Raw genomic sequence first — 18464 nt, 5'->3', positions numbered from 1 at the left:
TTAGTTATAAAACAGAGACAGCGTTACATTTGCTTTCTGCTTCAAAGCACTGCAATGAGAACCAACTAGTTTGTGCCGATTTTTTTTTTCCTTTGCAGGTGAAAAGCTCTTTGTAGGAGCTGTCATTGTTATTCCACATCTCTTTTCCGAATGATAAAAAAGTATGTTGTAGGGTTACAGAGATATACCTACGTGATGACACACAACCACCTTGCCAGTTCTAGGGGGATCTTATGCCCTCTTCTGGCATACATGGGCACTGCATGCATGTGATATCATATATATACATTCAGGCAAACACTCAATACATAAAAACAAATTTATTTTTAAAGTATACTAATGTTGTGGATTTGGTTTATTGCCTATAGTATGTTTATTGGGTTCCAAAATAGCACATCTACATGTAAGATGCGAGGGTCTCTGCCCCAAGTTGGCTATAATTGGTAAACAAAGTTGCCGGCAGCCAATGGTTGGGCAGGAAGACAGAGGAGGGTCTTTACATTTCCCAGGCAACAGAACCCAGGGAATAAGAAAGAGTTAGAATTGCCATGCTGGGAAATCAGAAGGATCAGGCAGGGGAGCTGCAGAAGACAGAGGAACAATCATATAAGGACCAGGGAAAAGTAGCCCCAAGGGCCCTCCCCAACTGGGTCTGAGAGAAAATATAGATTTTAGTAAGTAATAATTCAGGAGTATTAGAGGGGAGGTGTTAGCAGCATGGAAGTTTGGGAGTGGCCCAGCCATTGAGCTGCTTAGGGTATATTAAAAATAAGGCTTGCTTTCTTTCTCTCTTTCTTTCTTTCTTTCTTTCTTTCTTTCTTTCTTTCTTTCTTTCTTTCTTTCTTTCTCTCTCTCTCTCTCTCTCTCTCTCTCTTTCTTTCTTTCTTTCTAGGCATATAAACTATTTATTAACAGCAAGGCCCCAGAGACTCATTTCTTCTTGGATACACCCACAGTACAGCCCCTGCCGTCTTGGTATGCTGACCATGGACACGAAGGTCCCAAAGTGGCACAGCTATAGGCTCAAATTTTCTTCAGCCGCTCCAGGTCTTCACACAGCTTGTTGTCTAGACTGTTGGCCAGAACCTGGCTGTACTTCTCATCCTCCCATCCTTCTGTTTGTTCAAGAACCAGTCTGGGTTCTTGTACTGTCATGGGTTCTGCGTGATGGGGATCACACACTCCACTTCATCCTCCATGAGTTCTCCAGCCCTCTTGGTGAGGTCAATGTCTGCTTTCCCCAATACCACATGAGCATATCTCCACCCCACGCCCTTAATGGCAGTGATGGAGAAGGCTATTTTCTGCTACCCACCGATGTTGGTGTTGAGTACTTGCAAAATGTGCTGGAACTTCTCAGGGACCTAATGACAAGGTGGCGGCAACCACGGCGGTGTGTAGGCCTCTTGTGGAAGAGTGTGCGTGTATTTCATTCAAGAATCCACAACATTGGGGTGGTAGCAAGAAGCACACAGGGAGTTAAGAGAGGATTAACTGCACTACCGTTAACGTACTATAGCAAGGAAATACAGCACAGCCTGTTACCTGTATCAATCTCTACATGCTCACAGCTGCCATCACAGCGGTCTTGTCCTCGGCAGCATCACTACAACAGTGGACGATGCTCTGCCAGGACACTGTGACTACAGTGACGTCATCGGGTGACCAGAGTTAATCAGCTCCATTGTAATCTTACATAACCAGCTCCTGGCAGGTCTTTGATCCAAACAGCAGTTTGTGTTTTCCCTTTGGCCTGAACATGACAAGTACTCAATAAATAGGAGTGAAGTTGATTCATTTTATGTCATTTATTAATTCGTATTTTTTGTGTATAAATTACCTACCCACATCAGGCATCAAGAATATCATCATTTGAGTAATTTAGACTTTCCTAATAAAGTGCATTCAAGCATGTATATTCATTTCTTGAGCAAGAATGGATAACCTTATGCCAAATCCTCTCAGTAGCCTCTCTAATACAGCAATCTGCCTCTAATAAAAAACTCTAGCTTGGACTTCTTGGGAAATCTCTCCTTCCCACACTTAACAAAGCTATGCATAGCACTGCAGGTCCTCAACTGACTGACTACTCAGGAGGTCAGTTAATGATCTGTTCCATCTGCTTGACGACCCTTGTTGTGGCATTTACGTCACCCCAATGTTCCCTAGCAACCGAGAAAGAATCCACCACACCCCCATTTCTTGATCCTATTCTGGAGATCTGGAACTCTGGGGGTAAAGCATTCTTTTATCTTTATTTCCTGTTAGTACTAAACTGGTAAAATCAAGAGCCGGTGGTATTTCTTAAGCTTTTCTGGCTGGAAATGGGTGGAAAAGAGTCTAATTGCTGGCTGCGATGAGGGAAAAGAGGAAAGAGGCATGTCTAAGCAGAATCTGCGAATGATCTGAGGTCTGCCCTCTACCTGGGATGCTGTGGCTGCCTCAGCACTGTAATATGTATTTATAGCCTCAGACCTGCCGCCCTTTGACTCTCTCTCCTTCCCTTCCTCCTCTGCTTCTAACCTAGACAACACCATCCCAAAAACCTTGCATTGCCTGGCTGGGGGATCAATGTGTTTCCGGCACATTTTAAACTCTGCTTCAGAAAAGTGTTCTGTGTCAAACGTCTGCTGTTGGAAATGCCAGAGCTTACGTGCCTTTGTGACTCATCGTGAAAGAGACAGTGCTTTGCTTCTATAGAGCGGAGTAGTCAAATTTGGTGGTGTACTCCTCGATGAGAAATTCAAGGTCACCCTCATCTATACAGGGGACTTTAAGGCTAGCTAGTTCTCAAAAACAAAAGGAGGAAGAGAGGCAGAAGCAGAAGCTGCAGACAATGATAAAGAAGAAAAAGAAGAAAAGTAGTAATTTCAAGGTAATATTAAAAATTCCACCTTTCCTTAGACACATTTCAAACACTGCAATTGGAGCAGTAGAATAAGTGGAGGGATCTTCATCACTTGAAGGCTTGAAGACCAGCCTTTCTCTTCAACTCCCTTGAGTTGTGCACCATCACACAGATGCTGGTCCTTGGAGGAGCCAGGAAGCCAAGGGCCTGTCATCGCATCCAAGCTTCAAACTATACATTTGTTCTACTGAGGTCCTTCTGTTTCTTGTCCCCATAGACACAAAGAAGCATTGCCCAGATGGTTCCCATTTGTCCCTTCAGCAATCAGTGTCAGTCAGGGAGGAAGAGGAAATGGAGTAGGAGTAATGTCCTGAGTTCCAAGGGTGGCCTTCAGACCACACAACACAGACAAGTCAAGTGAACAGAAAGAAGAGGTAAAAAAGGAAAGGAAAGGACATGGCTCCTAGGTATGGTGGGAGGCAGGGTTATTGTAGATATGTGGGAGAGCTTAGCCAGGGGCAGGCACATCTGGGGAATGGGGCAGGGGGACAGAGAGGAACCAAGTATGGCAGTCAGAAGAAGAGAGAGGGGGGCACAGAGACAGGAGGTAACCAAAATGTCGGGATTATATTGGAAAGAGCTTTTGGGGGAAGGGCAGCCAAGCCGTCAGCCTGGAAAGTTCAGGATAGAGAGAGGGGTAAGGCAGCCATATTCTGAAATAGGTAGGGACACTTAGGGACAACGGGAGAACCTGAAGGTCAGATCTGCTTTGATATGTTAAATAGTCACCTCAGCTGCTTGTCCCAAGTTAGACACTTAACAAAGAGTTCTGGGGCTAGATTATGACGTGTGACTTGTATTGTGGTCCTAGGGCACCAGAGGAAGAGGATTCATCTTTCCATGTAAGCCACAAATTGAGCACTATGCCAAAATCTAACCAGCAAAATGGGGGCAGGAAACAGCACAGTGGGAAGGGCACTTGCCTGATGGCCAGAGTGTGATCCCTGGGGCCCACATAGAAGGAGAGAAGAGACTTCAACAAGTTGTCCTCTGACTTTCACATGTGCACTCTGACATACAGGTGACCTTTCCCAAAATAAATACATGTAATTCCAAACAAACAAACAAACAAACAAACAAACAATATCTCCTCACCACCAGCAATGGGCAAAGAGATATCTTGTTGGTGGTGGTGTTCTTGTATCAGTCAGGGACATAGCAGTCCTCTGTTCATCCTAGCTTGATGCCTGCCTTGATGGCCAAAACTGTCTTATGCCTAGGACTCAATCAAATCAAATTAAACCAAATCAAATCCATGCAGCCCAGGGCAGAAGGAGGAAGACAGAGACCTATGGACCTGCATGCCACCCACAGCCCTGCTCTTCAGCACACAGCATAGGTGGCCCATAGATACCTGCATGCTGCCACCAGCATGGAAGGGAAGTATCACCCAGGGCCCACCAGCTGTGTGTCCAGCTTGCAGTAGGAGAGACACCACAGTGTGTATGTGTGCCGGTCAGATGAGAGAGAAAGAGAAATGGAGCAGCTTGATCATTATGGAGATGGAACTGGAGACTGGAGGGTGGAGAGGAGCAGTCTGCTGTGAGTGGCCAGTCCTGTCACCTGAGGGCCATGTCTCAGTCCATGCCTATGCAGTGGCAGGGGTTAGTGTCGACATGTATGGTGCATATTACCACTAGAGAACATGAGGATGTTGCTGGTTGGGGAGGTAGCCGGGAATCCCATGGATGTCCAGGGAATGTGCAGAACTGGCCCTTCTCCTCACAGGCTGCAGTGCTCTGGAGAGATGGCCCTGTGCCTCACCCAGGCAGCACAATGTGACTATTCCTAGTGGCAGGGTGTGGGTGAGCCAGCCCCAAGGGTGTGAGTGTGGAACAGCTGACCCTGACACTTGACTGCTGGGAAGGGGGTGGCACTGTGTTCAGAGGTGATACCCCATACTGCCCCTTGCCACCTCCAGCAGTCAGTAAAGCTGTCTACTGGGTCATGGGTTCAGGAGAGCTAGCTCTGCTCCTCACCAGCTGCACCTCCCAGGAGAGCAGATCCTCGCCTTGCCTGTTCAGCACAGCAGAGCTGACCCTCGGGAGAGGGGCACAGGTGAGCCAGCTCTGAGGACGAGAGCTCAAGCAACTCACCTGCCATCTGCCATGAGGTGGTGTGAGGGTGGGTGTGATGCCCCCCTGCCCTTGTCCCTCGCCATTTGCAGCAGTTGGGAGAGCTGGCTCTGGGGTCATCAGAGCGGGAGAACTATTCCTGTCCCTCGCCAGCCACAGCACTCCAGAGAGTGGGCCCTGCACTTTGCCTGGCTGACACAGTAGAGCTGACCCTGATTAAGGGGGAGTAGGTAAGCCAACCCCGAGAACAGAGGAGGGAGAGCTGTCCCTGCTACTCATCTGCTGTGAGGTGGTGTGGCTGTGGGGTGAGGCCATCCCCGCCGCCTCCTGCCCTTCACCACCTGCTGTAGTTGGAAGAACTGGCACTGGGGCCCTGGGAACTGGTGAGCTGTCCCTGTCCCTTGCTGGCTGTAGCACTCAGGAGAACCAGCCCTGCGCCTCTCCTAAGGAGTACAACCATCTTAGTCAGACAGGGATAGTTTATTGAGAATTCACCCATGACTGATTGATCAGGGCCACAAACCAGACTAGGGAGCTGACTTCAACCCTGAACCAGGATCCTACATAGCTTTTAAACTTGAAATACACAAATATCTGTGCCAAGTTATTTCACCAATCAGGATTTAGGGATAGGGAACATCCTTAGGAATATGTCTTTGTGGTTCACTTACCCTGTTCTCATTAGTTGGGGTATTCCACTGTGGTGGGGTGACTTGCCCTGTCTAACCTTTATGTCCCAATTTGCCAACTGGGGTCTCAGTTACCCATGTACATGTCTCTTTCTGCCAAGTAGGATGTCAATTCCCAAGGAGGTCTTAGGAACTTAAAACTTTATTTGACCCCTACTCAAAATTGAAGTCTTATTCCAAATAGCTTCTTATATTGGTACAGGTGTCTCTCTTATGTTGGGGTCCATCCCAGGGGCAGCTTATAAAGGCAAAGACCAAAAAAGCTCATGCATAGATGCAGGAAGTGCGGCTGGGCAGGTGGTTCAGATCCAAGCTTATTGCAGCTAACTGTACAAAGCAGTTCTAACAGATCTCTATTGTGATTGGTTTCCAAGAACATCAACACATAGACCAGAACATAATATGCAATCAACTTGCATGAGAAAGTTTCCTAGTAACAGTAATATCATTTCATAATGGCTGTCTAGACAGGCAGCACTTACCCAGGCCTTAGCACTCAGATACCACCCAGGCCCAGATCCAAGGCTCTGAGTTAGTTGCCCACCCCTCTCCCAAACCTTTATCATCTGTGAATGGTTGGGACATGTGAAAGGGCCAGTTCTGCTGTTCCAAAGCTGCAGGATCTCCATGACACAGGACAACAACAGGATAACTGGGAGGAGCTAGGGTGAGGATCCAATATTGATGGTGTCACAGAAGCCAGAGAGACATGAACCAGACCAATGACTCATTGCAATGAACATTTGCAAATAAAGATGTGTGAATAGAGGGGTATACAGTAGAAAACACTGCACAGCACACTACAGTTTCCACTAAAAGATGTTTCCTGTGCTTTGGTTTATTGTTGTTGTTGTTGTTATGGTGGTGGTGGTGGTGGTAGTGGGGTGTGTGTGTGTGTGTGTGTGTTTTGGGGGGAGGTTGCAAGGACAAAGGGCAGATATAAAGGGACAGGGAGTTAAGTAGGACTGGGGTACGTGATGTGAAACTCACAAAAAAAAAATCAAAAGTTTTTTTTTAAAGACCCTTAATGCTCCACTGGGTGGTGGCATACACCTTTAATCCCGGTATTCAGGAGGCAGAGGCAGGCAGATCTCTAAGTTTAAGGTCAGCCTGGTCTACAGAGAAAGTTCCAGGACAGCCAGAGTTACTTGGAGAAACCCTGTCTTGCAAACCCAAAAAGAAAGAAAGAACAAAAAGGCAATGCTCCAAAATCCAGAGCGTTCTGGGTGCTGAAATGATTCATAAGGGAATTTCACATCATAAAGCCTCGCTTCACACTCAAGATTGCTGACCATATCCTGTAAATTAGCTTCGGGTTATGTATATTAGGAACGTGGGAAATGCTAATGGATTGCATGTTTAGTCTCGGGCTCCTTCATCCACATGTCTCATGGTGGCTCTATAAATATTTCATAATCTGCAGAAAGGTGAAGTTGTAAATGCTCTATCTCCAAGTGCTTCAGAGGAGGAAACTCATTCTCCACGTGTTTATTTTGCATTTAAACACACAAACACATTCACACACACACACATGCATGTACACACACACACTCACACACACATGCATGCACACACACACTCACACACATGCATGCACACACACACTCACATATACTCACACACACACTCACACACACATGCATGCACACACACACTCACACACATGCATGCACACACACACTCACATATACTCACACACACACTCACACACACATGCATGCACACACACTCACACACAGTCACACACATATGCATGCACACACACACACACACACACACACACACACACACACCCTATGCCCGAGAAGCTTGGCTGCCCTGTGTGTGTTACCTGAGCACACAGCCAAGGGGAAGTCAGGACTCAGAACACTGATGAGAATATGGCTGACTCCAGCCTGCCCTGGAGGAGCAGGACTGAACTCAGAGAGAACCAATAAGCCTGGCTGTCCTCAGGTTTCAACAAAATAAAGAACTGTCTTAAATCCGAGCACTGGCTAAAATTAAACCTTGCTAAGACTACTGTACTCTTCCCCTACAAATGGATCTAGGGGTACTCTAGGGACATTTGGAGGACAGTTTCCCCTGCATAAAATCAACCAAGTAGAATTAGATACTAAATTGAGCATGAACTTGTCAGAGCTCTGACTGACACAGAAATGATTCTGTCTTGAACCCTGATACTCGTTCAATGTGCCTGTCCCAGAGCTCTGAATTTACTCAAATAGCTGGGGCTGTTTACAAACCTGTGACACTCCCCAAATGTCTATCCATTCTTCCTAGTGCGACCCTTTCTTTGGAGATCAGTGTCTCTTATTCATTTCATTGTCCCTGTAAATCTTCTGGGAAATAATTTTCTGGAAGCTTGAGGTTATATCGCCTCTCCCCAGAGGATGCTAGAATCAACTCCATAAGAAGGCTCTAATACCATAGAACTAGTTCCCACCCAGCTATCATGTGACCCCATTAATGCCACCATTCCTGACTGCCAAGGATTGTTTAAGTGTCTCAACGCACATTCCAGCACAGATTTTGGTCATATAAACTTAGTGCCTTCAAAATGTCTCAAAAAAAAAAAAAGAAAAAGAAAGAAAGGAAGGAAGAAAGGAAGGAAGGAAGGAAGGAAGGAAGGAAGGAAGGAAGGAAGGAAGGAAGGAAGGAAGGAAGGAAAATGTGACCGCCAGTATACAAAATGCCTTTGCCCTGGGCTCCCAAAGGGTTACAGGCTATCAGAGGAATCTGCTGAGCAGGTGATGCCATGCAGCAGGGAGCCTGTGCAGGCACCCGTTTTCAGTTTCCCAATTTTAGTATCCACCTGATAGAGTACTGTGCCTTCTCCGAAAAGAAAAGATTTCTGTGCATCCAAAATCAGACCAAAGTAAGACCGCTGTGGTTGGCGGGAGCTCCCAGGCTTGGGGCATGCGGGAACTCAAACAGGTAAGTCATGATTTTATCTGTGTATTTATGGCCACTGTTAGTGGCAAGAAACACTTCCTGTACTTCCTTCCTCTGACTCAGAAGCAATGGCCACTCCCCATCTTTGACTATATACTTCTCGAGATTTCCATTTGTCTTTTCCTAAAGGGATCCTTTGTAAGGGACCCAGTGCACTGTGTGTCTCATACCCTGGAGCATACTCCAGGAGGATACGAAGAGGTCCCCATCTTTAAATCCTGGGGTATATCTGGGACAATTAGTCAATAAAAACATCTACTAGGCAGGTCACCAGGTAGGTCTCTGGAAGACTGAAGAGTGTGTTCAGAGTGTAAAACTGTTCTGTGACGTCTCCTAGGATAAACTCATTTGGATATTGCTCTATAGTTTCTGGTCCTCTTATGAAGTTAAATCCATGTGCACAAAACAAGAGGTCTCCATAGGCATCAACTTTCAAAAGATTTCCATAGAATGTGTCAAAGACAAGCCCTCTGGTAAAGAATATGCAATCACATGCAAACCTGGGCAGCTCCTGAGAGAGCCAATGGAAACTAACCTCTCCACAGTAAGCTCAAAGACAAGAGATTCATATTCCAGAGTCTTGTATACCTCAAGGGTACAATCTATACCAAAATCCATACACTTTAGTGTTTCCATGGTGAACTTTGGTTCACCTGGTGAACCTGGTGATAAGCTTTTTCACATTATCGGGCACATCCACTGCATTCCGTAAGCGATCACCCCAGGAGGATGTCATTTCTTTGTATGATGAATTCGGCTCCACTGCACAGCAGCACAGCCAGATGTGTTTCTTTGAGACAGGGATTCTCTACATAGCCCTCACTATGTAGACCAGGCTGTCCAGGAACTCACAGAGATCTATTTGCTGGTCTCCAAGCGCTGGGATTGAAGGCATGCGCCACCACCCCTGACCTTAATAAAATTTTAAATAAGAGTCCTCCACTAGAATCATGTTAATTCAACATCTTGTGACTCAGGACTCACTCCAACTGAGGAAGATCAGAAGGACTCCCCTCTTCTTGTGGCAAGAAGTGAAGGACTATTCAAGCATTGTTAACTGCTGTCAAGGACTGTTCAATACTGCTAGAAATACCAATACTGAGTTACATTTTCCTCATTGCTCTCTGTGAATGATTGGAATTGTCAAGTGCTTGCTGTTTGATGGGCCCTTCCCTTGTACCCGGCAGCCCCATGCTGGGGCCTGTCAGTCAGGCAGTGCCATTACTATCAACTGGCTGGAATACCCTCATGGCACCAGGGCTGTTTTGGTTATTTTACAAGCACTCTGAGAACACCCTGGCAGCCTCAGAAGTCGTGTTCCAGCCATGACTAACCACTCCAGACAGCCTGGCAGCCTTGGGAGAGTAGAACAATTTATAAGTCAAGCTCCAGTGAACTTTAAATGACCTCACTCCTCCTACAACTACTCTTACTCAAGCCAGAGGGGAGCCCTTCCCCATAGGCCAGAAGAAAGCCTGTGATTGGTGTGAGCGCTGTGATTAGCGCAGACACAGTTCCATCTTTGCATAAAGGGCTGTGCTATGATTGATATAAATATGTTTGCCACACCTGTTCCTGTCTATGTAACTAAACTGCTCACTTTTAGAACGTATTTATATAATACTTTCCCTAAACTTTTGTGAAATTCATATGTGCAGACAATGGATTTCATTTGTAGTCACACTGCACGCATCCCCTAACCCCTCCCAGACCCACCCTCTCCCAACTGTGTGCTATCTTTCTCTCTCTCTCTCTCTCTCTCTCTCTCTCTCTCTCTCTCTCTCTCTCTCTCTCTCTCTCTCTCTCTCTCTCTCTCTTTCGTTCTAGCCCACTGATTCCAGTTTGTGCTGCCCAAATACTCATGGACATGGGGCCATTCTCTGGAGCATAGCTGACCTACCAGGGGCCACACCCTTAAGGAAAACTGACTCTCCTGCTACCAGAAGCCACCGACTCACAGAAGTGCCTCAGCTGGGGTGAAGGCTTGTGATCCCCTCCACCCACCATCATGAATATTGGCTGACTTGGGCTTGGGCAGGTCTTGTATAGGCACCCACATCAGCTGTGAGCTCATGAGTGCTGAGATCCTGATCTGTCCAGAAGACAGTGTTTTTGTCAAGTCCTCCATGACCTCTGTCTGGCTCTTACAGTCTTTCTGCCTCTTTTCCTTGATTGTCCATGAACCTTGGGGGAACCAACTATGATACAGATGTTCCTCATGTGGCTGTCATTTCATCCTTTGAATCATCTGAGAGATACTTTCTTGTGCTATCCCCTGGGATAACAATATCAGGCCCAAGAACTGGCTGTCTTTTCCTGGTTTTGCCTTGATTTTTATTGTAAGTACAGCAGGGTGATTTGGTAACAGAAAAGAGGAGACAGAAAAGTGTCGGCAGTGGACATAGTAGCAGCAAAACCTGGGAGGTGATGGTGGGACCTCTGTCGGAAGCGGCAGTGCAGCAAACAGACTTCTTTGTGACAGAGAGTAGCTGGAGTCAGAGACAGTGGAAGTAGAGGCAGCAGAGCCAGTGAAGGATGATGAACATATAGAAGCCACCAAAGCAGGGACTTGGGGCTAGAGGAGTTCTGGACAGCTGCCAAACCCAAAAGCTGAGATCTCAATACCAAAGATCCAAAAGAGCCTTAACACTAAGAGCTATGGCACTAGCTATTGTTAGAAGATGAGGACCCAGTACTCAATACTTTCAAGCTGTATACTTGGCTGACACTGATTGCTGCGGAAGCAAGGTGAAGCACCACAGTAGTTGCCAAATGCCAGGTCACTGGTAATTAAAGCCAAGAACAGTAAGCCTCCAACCTGAGATACTTGAGTGATGTTTCTGGCTTGGAGAGCCTCCAGTTCTCAAGCCGTGGGATTATAAGCCCCTGAGTCTGTCACTCGATGACAGTACTAAAAGGTTTACTCTTCATCTACGGATAAATTTTCACTGAGTAGAGCAGTTGTTAACCCAGGCAGAAACTGAACCACTTTAACCCAGAATCAGATCTAATGGGCATCTGGGTTTCCTTCTTAGCAATCAGCCCCAGTTGCTCAACTAGATTCTGACTGGACACAAGGACTTCAGTACAAGCCTGGACCACCAGGACAACTAACCATGCTGACTCGTTGATGGTAAATAACTAATCAGTCATCAGTGCTGACTGCCAACAGATTTTAAACTTTAAGAAAAGCCTGGGTCAGTGAGATGGCTCGGTGGGTAAGGGTGCTTGCTGTCAAGACCCATGACTTGAACTTGATCCCAGAACCCACATGGTGGAAGGAAGGAGAGAGTTTACTACTCTCACAATTTGTCTTCTGACCCCTGTGTACCCTGGCACACACACACTGCTCCACACACTAAATGGATGGATGGATGGATGGATGGATGATATATGATAAAAAAGCTTAATGTATGGAAAGGTGATGCTTAGTGGTTAAAAGTGCTGGTGCTCATGTAGAGAACCCGTGTTAGACTCCCAGCACCCACAGAGCAGCGCAAAGATGACCTCTGTGGACACTAGGCATGCGCATGGTGCACATACATACATACAGGCAAGACACTCATTCCCCCCAAAATAAAAATAAAATACAGGAAACTAAAACAAGACTTCAAAAAACCTTTAAAGCCAGGAGCTGGTAGCACACTCCTTTAATCCTGTAATTTAGGAGGCAGAGGCAGGCAGATCTCTGAGTTTGAGGACAGCCTGGTCTACAGAGTGAGTTCCAGGACAGCCAGGGCTACACAGAAAAGCCCTATCTCAAAACAAACAAGTAAACAAATAAATAAAAATGTTTAAAACACTTTTAACAAAGAAAAGCTTAATATCCTAGAAGAATCTCCAATGATCAATTAGGACTAAGTTCAGAAAGCACCCTGGGAAATGTCTGCTGACTCGGAGTGGGGGTGCCATGTATTCTGTGTTCCTTGAAGAAGCAGGAAGCACATGCCTGGGAATGTTCCTGTTTCAGTTGCCAAGATAAACAGCCCCAGAGAGTTTCATTTTGCTACCCAGACTGCATAGGCAGGGAATCTGGGTGGGATCTCCTTCTTATAAGCTAGCGCCTCCTTTGGTTTCTTTGGCCACATACTTTCTTTTTGTACTGAAGGCTGCCTCTCCATTTTACTAATTTATTCATTCATTCATTCGTTTGTTTGTTTTTAAGACTGAGTCTCACCACATAGCTCTAACTGGTCTGGAACTTTCTATGTAGATCAGGAAGGCTACAAACTCACAGAGATCTGCCTTCCACTATTTCGCAAAGTTCTGGGATTAAAGAACTACCATGTTGGGCTTCTTTAAACACAGCCTACCACTCCCCCACCCCACCAGACTGAACTCGATTCTCATTGATTTTGTCGTTGTTAACAAGAACATAGGAAATTCCTCTTAGGGAACTTTCTGGAAGCTGGCCACACAACCCCTAACTCAAATGCTTGTTAGAGAACCCATGAAGCTCTGTAGAGCTTCCTTTGGAAATGAATCTGTTCCAGAGTGGATGGGGGGCCCACAGTCCTTCCCCCTCACACAGTGGGGTTAGCACAGCTTCATGTAAAAGCTACATATGTCTGTCTCAGGGGGCAGTCATGTTCTCTAGCATCCTCAACTCGCACTATAAGATTTGAAACTCTTGTTGCTATTATAACATTCATGGAAAAATAATGGAAGTGTTTACTAAAATTCTCTTAAACAACAGATGAAGCTCCTCACCCCAAGACTTGGAGGAAAATACTTCGAGTCACAAAGTGGTCATGCCATGACATCCAACTCAGGTGCTGAGGTCACACCCTGCCACTTCCAGCCAGGGTCAGACTGAGCCTGAGACCTGGACTCCGTGCACACACGCCCCATGCTGGCCCAGTGCACTCCCAAGCAGTCAGGACCTTACTACCACTATCTGAGACTCCTGTCTGGCCTCCTCTGCCTCCCCTTGGCAAACTGGCATTGCTTTGATAACTCAGTCTTGTGAGTTCTCCCTTCCTCTCCCTTCTCTCTGAATGTTTCCTAAATCAAGACATAATCCTTGTAGTTTGACAGCAGCATGGTGTCTGGTGTGTGTGAGTTCTGGGTTAGAGACTCAGCTCTCATCTCCTGACAAGCAAGATAATGAAGTCCTGCATCAGTCTTCCATTAGTAAGTATGGGAAATTCTGGCACACTCCTCATATGACATCTGTGACTACTAGATGAAAGGTGCCTAGACATCAAATAACACCACCCTCAGCACTGACTAAATGCTCTACTGCTTTTCTGAAGTGAATTCTATTTCTATGGATCATTAGTCCAATAGACTTAAAGGTGATCTGCATAAGATATAGTAGAACCTCAGATAAGCTCATGTCAGGGTAAGGCTTTTGGGGATAAAACGAGAGCTTTCTTTCCTGTCAGCACATGCCTGGGGACATGACTGGACCTGCCTCATGGTGGCTCTGTGGCATCCTGACTTACTCTGAAGTACAGTTTGAAGTACCAAGAAGACGTAGCCATGCTGTGCCTATGCCTCCATTGTCATTCTACATTCTGAGCTGCAATCTTGTTGATGACAAACACTTCTCTCCTTGAGCCCTTCACTCCTAGCCGATGTCTCATCCAGGAATGGTTCAGTTTGGTCTTGAGTTACTCTTGTTTCTCAGATTTTTTTTCATTGTACAGTTCCCTCCCCAGCTAGAAGGCATTATGTCCTGAATCTGTCATCAGTGTCACTGACATGAGGAATCATAGCTTTAGCATCTGCTACAGGACATAGGACCAGATGAGGACAAAACAGACAGCAGCAGAAGTGTTTGTACAGTACCCAAAGACCACACTCTCACCTCTCCATAGTATCAGAATTCAGAAAACGACTCATTTCTTCAGCTTTTACTCAGTGTTAATTAGTTGTAAGGTATACCTGGAGACACACAACATAGCTTTAACATCCAAAGAAATGTAACTAACATTAAAATATGTGTGTGGCACATGGTGGGGCATATACACATGTATGCATAAGCGTGCAGAGTCCGGAAGTTGACATTGGATCTATTCTGTGACAGCTTTCCACCTTCCCTGTGAGGCAAGGTCTCTCAATGACCCAGAAGCTCATTGATAAGCCAGGCTGACCAGAAGAGCCCAGGATGCTATTTCTACCTTGCAGCATTGGGGTCACCCTGCTGCAGCCACACCTGGTTCTTCACATGTGTGCTGGGAATGCGAACTCACACTCTTGTGAGTATTCAGCAGGCACTGTCCCAACTGAGCCATCTGCCTGCAACAAAAAACTTTCAAAATGAATTCTATGATTGATGGATGAACTAATACCCACCTCTACCCACGAGCCACCAGGAATGTCAGTCCTGGTCTCTGTAATGAGATAAGCCCTCTTCAGCTGTTCTTCATTTAATAAATGTGCTGCTCTGAGAAATGCTTCAAAGCTGCAAGTCATGGGTCAGTTGGAAGTACTCAAGGCCTCTAAGAAGGATCTGTACCTCCTCCTTCAGGATTCTGCATTGCAGAGAGGATAACAAAGCAGGATGTTTGAAAGGGATACGATGAAGACTTTTTAGTCACGGAGAAGAAACCCAAGCAGAGCAGGGCATGGTGATGCTTGCCTGTAATCCCAGCAGGCTGTAGTGGGAAGATCTTGAGTTCAAGTTCAGCCTGGGCTACACCATGACACCTACCTCAAAAAGTGAAAAAAAAAAAAGTCACCTAGTATTTAGTAAATCTGTGACCTTTGATAATAAGAAATGGAGTCTCTGACAACAGAAAGGAAATATAATCATAAATAAATTCACGAGTGAAGAAATGTACCTGTGCCACGAATTTCTTATATCCTAGTTTTTTATGCCTAAGGCCAAACATGGAAAGGCAACTTCAACAAACCTCCTTCATCATAAGACTGTGTATTTTGTTGAAGGCTAGACAGAACTAAATGAGGTAACAAGGCTCCAGTGCGAGGCTGTCGATTTGTCTGGGTAGGAATCAAACTGTGTTCGCTTCTGAATTCTGTAGAAGAAACAAACATGTCCCCTGTCACCCTTGTCTTTATTGCCTCTGTTGTTTCTGAGACTTCTAAAATAAGACCTGAGGCACGTACTTAAATCAGAAGTGACCCCCTGTCCCTCAGCGTCAGTCTGTGCGTTTGGCTCCCAGTGATATGCATGTGTGAATGTCTGAGGCAGAGTATCAGGAATAAAGATTCCTGAGCAGTACTTTGTCCAAGAGTCTGTTTCCGTTGTCTGAGGTAGGACAGAGGATCTGTGATCGCAAACACAATGAGATCTAGATATCATTACTAATAGGTAATATGTCGTTTCTGAGTTCTGTTTTAGAGTCTGGTTATACGTAATTAATTGTATATTGAGCTCCTCAAGACAAAGTTAGAAGACCTTCAGGGTTTGGTTTGGTTTGGTTTCATTTTACCAGACTCGGGGGACTTGGGTGGTGATACAGAAAAGCTTGGGTAGTGCAGCTGAGGCATTGGTATCTCATTTCTGTCTGGGCATTGGGTAAACTAACATTAAACCAGCATTCACACCGGTCTCCATTGTGAGCTAAGTCAGAACTAGTCTTACAGAGAGCTGGGTATGGGGATCGGTGAAGCCCAGAGGCAGAGATGCACAGAAGTTCTTTGGGAGGAACTGAGGGTTCATGAAGAAAAACAATGAAAGCAGTGTCCTAATGCAACGTTCTGAAGAAGCATCAAAAAACCAATCATCCCACTTGGAAATAAAAACTGAAGCATAGTGGGGCTGAGAAGGTGGCTCGGGAGACAGAGTGCCTACTGCATAGTCAGGAGCTGCAGGGTTAAGATCCTCACCATCTGTGCAAAAAGCCGGGTGTGGCAGCATGCAATCCCGGGGCTGGGAAGCAGAGACCTGAGGATCTGACCAGGGTTAAACAGGTCAGCAGCCATTTTAGCCAGTGGAAGCTCCAGGTCCAATGAGAGATCGTACCCACGCAGGAAGGTAGAAAGCAGTGGGGAAGGGATCTGGCATTGACCTCTGGCATCCATATGCTCCATCATAAATGCACACACACACACACACACACTCTCTCTCTCTCTCTCTCATATACTAGATAAATAAGTAAACACATAAACTAACTAACTTAATTAAATAAAGGTTAAAAAATGGAGCCTGTTATTGTTCTGGCATCTGTTCAAGTTAGGGTCATCAGTCTGGAGTGACACTGCTAATAAAGCCAACAAGAAAAGAATGGGGGTGGACCGGGTCCTTTTTAGAAGAGTCCAGGAGAAAAGTATGCAATGAGACAAAAGACCAAATATATATATATTAGAAAAATGGAAGACCCAGATTTTTTTTAAGCTGTGTCACTTCTAAAGGATGTCGAGAAAAAAAATCTTACATTTTTAGCAGAGTAACTTTCAATCCACATTTTCATTGCATATAAAGAATAGAATAGAAGTACTGGGGTTAGGGAGATGGTTGAGAAGCTGAGGCCCCTGGCTATTTTTCCAGAGGACTTGGGTTCAATTCCATGCAGCAGCTCACACCATATGCAACTCCAGTCCCAGGGAACCTAAGCACCTTCTCCTGGCCTCCACTGTTCCTGGATTCATGTGGTGCATAGACATAAACTCATACAAAACACTCACACACATAACCTATTTAAAATGTAAGACTAGAAATTCTGATCTCGATGAGTAGGTCTCAAGCATCTCCCCTCATTCTGTGTGCCTGAGTGTTTTCTAGGCCATGAAGGAATCATTCGAGAAAGGAGACTTCAGATATCCCAGGCATAGTTCTATTGAAACTTTGTCCCTTCTGGGTCCTCCAGAAGGAGATGGCTGTCAACATGGAGTTTACAATTCTAGACACACCCTGAAGGTATGCATGGTGCTCAGGGAACAGTGCAGCATTTAGCAGGGCCTCCAGAATAGATGGCACACGACAAGGACAACAAAAGGACCCAATATTCTACTGTGACCATTTATCAGGCTCACTTGGAACCTACAGAGAAACATCTTGACAATGATGGTTGTTCCATGGCCCTTACTGTTACTTTAAACCCTGAGGGACAGTGGTTAGAATCACTGCTTGTAGGATGAAAACATTGGGGTGAACCAGGCCATGACTAATGGCATTAGGAAATAGTCTGAGGAAACGCTATGGAAAGCCAAGCGTTATACAGAGCCAAGTCTGAAAGCACAGTAAGTCAGCATCTACCTCATTGCCTTCCCCTTCTGATAACTGGGATGGAGATATGGTGGAGAAGCATGGCTTCCTTACTCATGCTAAAGCTCAGATATCCCACCATACCCAGACCATTACTTTATAAATTCTAAGAGCACATCAGGAGTCCAATACATTTCTAGGCTTCCTAGTCCCCCTTTCTATTTGCACATTTCCATTTGTTTCTAGTCAATGTCTCAGCATCTAATTGTAAACATTCATCAGGAGAAGGTAGTCACCATCTGGAGCCTCGGACCCTGGAAGAGTTTAGAATGTACCAGGGAAGACAAGAAATAAGAGAAAAGCAATATGGAATTTATAATCCACTGATGTCTCCAGGTGGTTAGCAAATGTGTTATTCTGACTCCAGAGGAATTATAGATCAAAGTGAAGTGAACTGCTGTGCACTCCAATTTCTTGAACAAGATGTGACTTGAAACTCTTAAAAGGGAGGAAGATTTAGCTGGTTCGGGAGGCTGGGAGGAGCAATCAGCTTAGAAGCTAGGTTATAGAGTAAGCAGATGATTAGAAATGGGCCAGCCTCTGACCTCCCTCTTCTTCCTTCCCTTCATCCCAAATTCAGAATTGTTGATATGACAGAAAATAATGGAAATAACTGGAAAAAATTTTGGGGTGAGAGCAAATGCTTTTTTCTCAATGAACAAGGA

The 18464-nt window shown here is 45.5% G+C and overlaps 1 non-coding gene and 2 pseudogenes across 1 annotated transcript; 1 reads left to right on the top strand and 2 right to left on the bottom strand.

Annotated features, from left to right (window-relative positions):
* Positions 1-930: 930 nt before the first annotated feature.
* Positions 931-5103, bottom strand: LOC110300860 (small ribosomal subunit protein uS13 pseudogene; annotated as a pseudogene).
* LOC115031802 (small nucleolar RNA SNORA48) lies at positions 4001-4137 on the top strand. The gene has a single exon (XR_003837464.1). It is a non-coding gene; the product is annotated as a small nucleolar RNA SNORA48 (small nucleolar RNA).
* A 155-nt stretch (positions 5104-5258) lies between the features above and the next one.
* On the bottom strand, positions 5259-9360 carry LOC110300861 (cytosolic purine 5'-nucleotidase pseudogene; annotated as a pseudogene).
* Between the last annotated feature and the right edge of the window lie 9104 nt (positions 9361-18464).

The sequence above is a fragment of the Mus caroli genome, unplaced genomic scaffold (assembly GCF_978045245.1).
Source record: "Mus caroli unplaced genomic scaffold, Mus_caroli_1 scaffold_10, whole genome shotgun sequence".
Lineage (NCBI taxonomy): Eukaryota > Metazoa > Chordata > Mammalia > Rodentia > Muridae > Mus > Mus caroli.
Note: the sequence above shows the minus strand (reverse complement) of the source record. Positions and strands in the feature narration are given on the sequence as shown.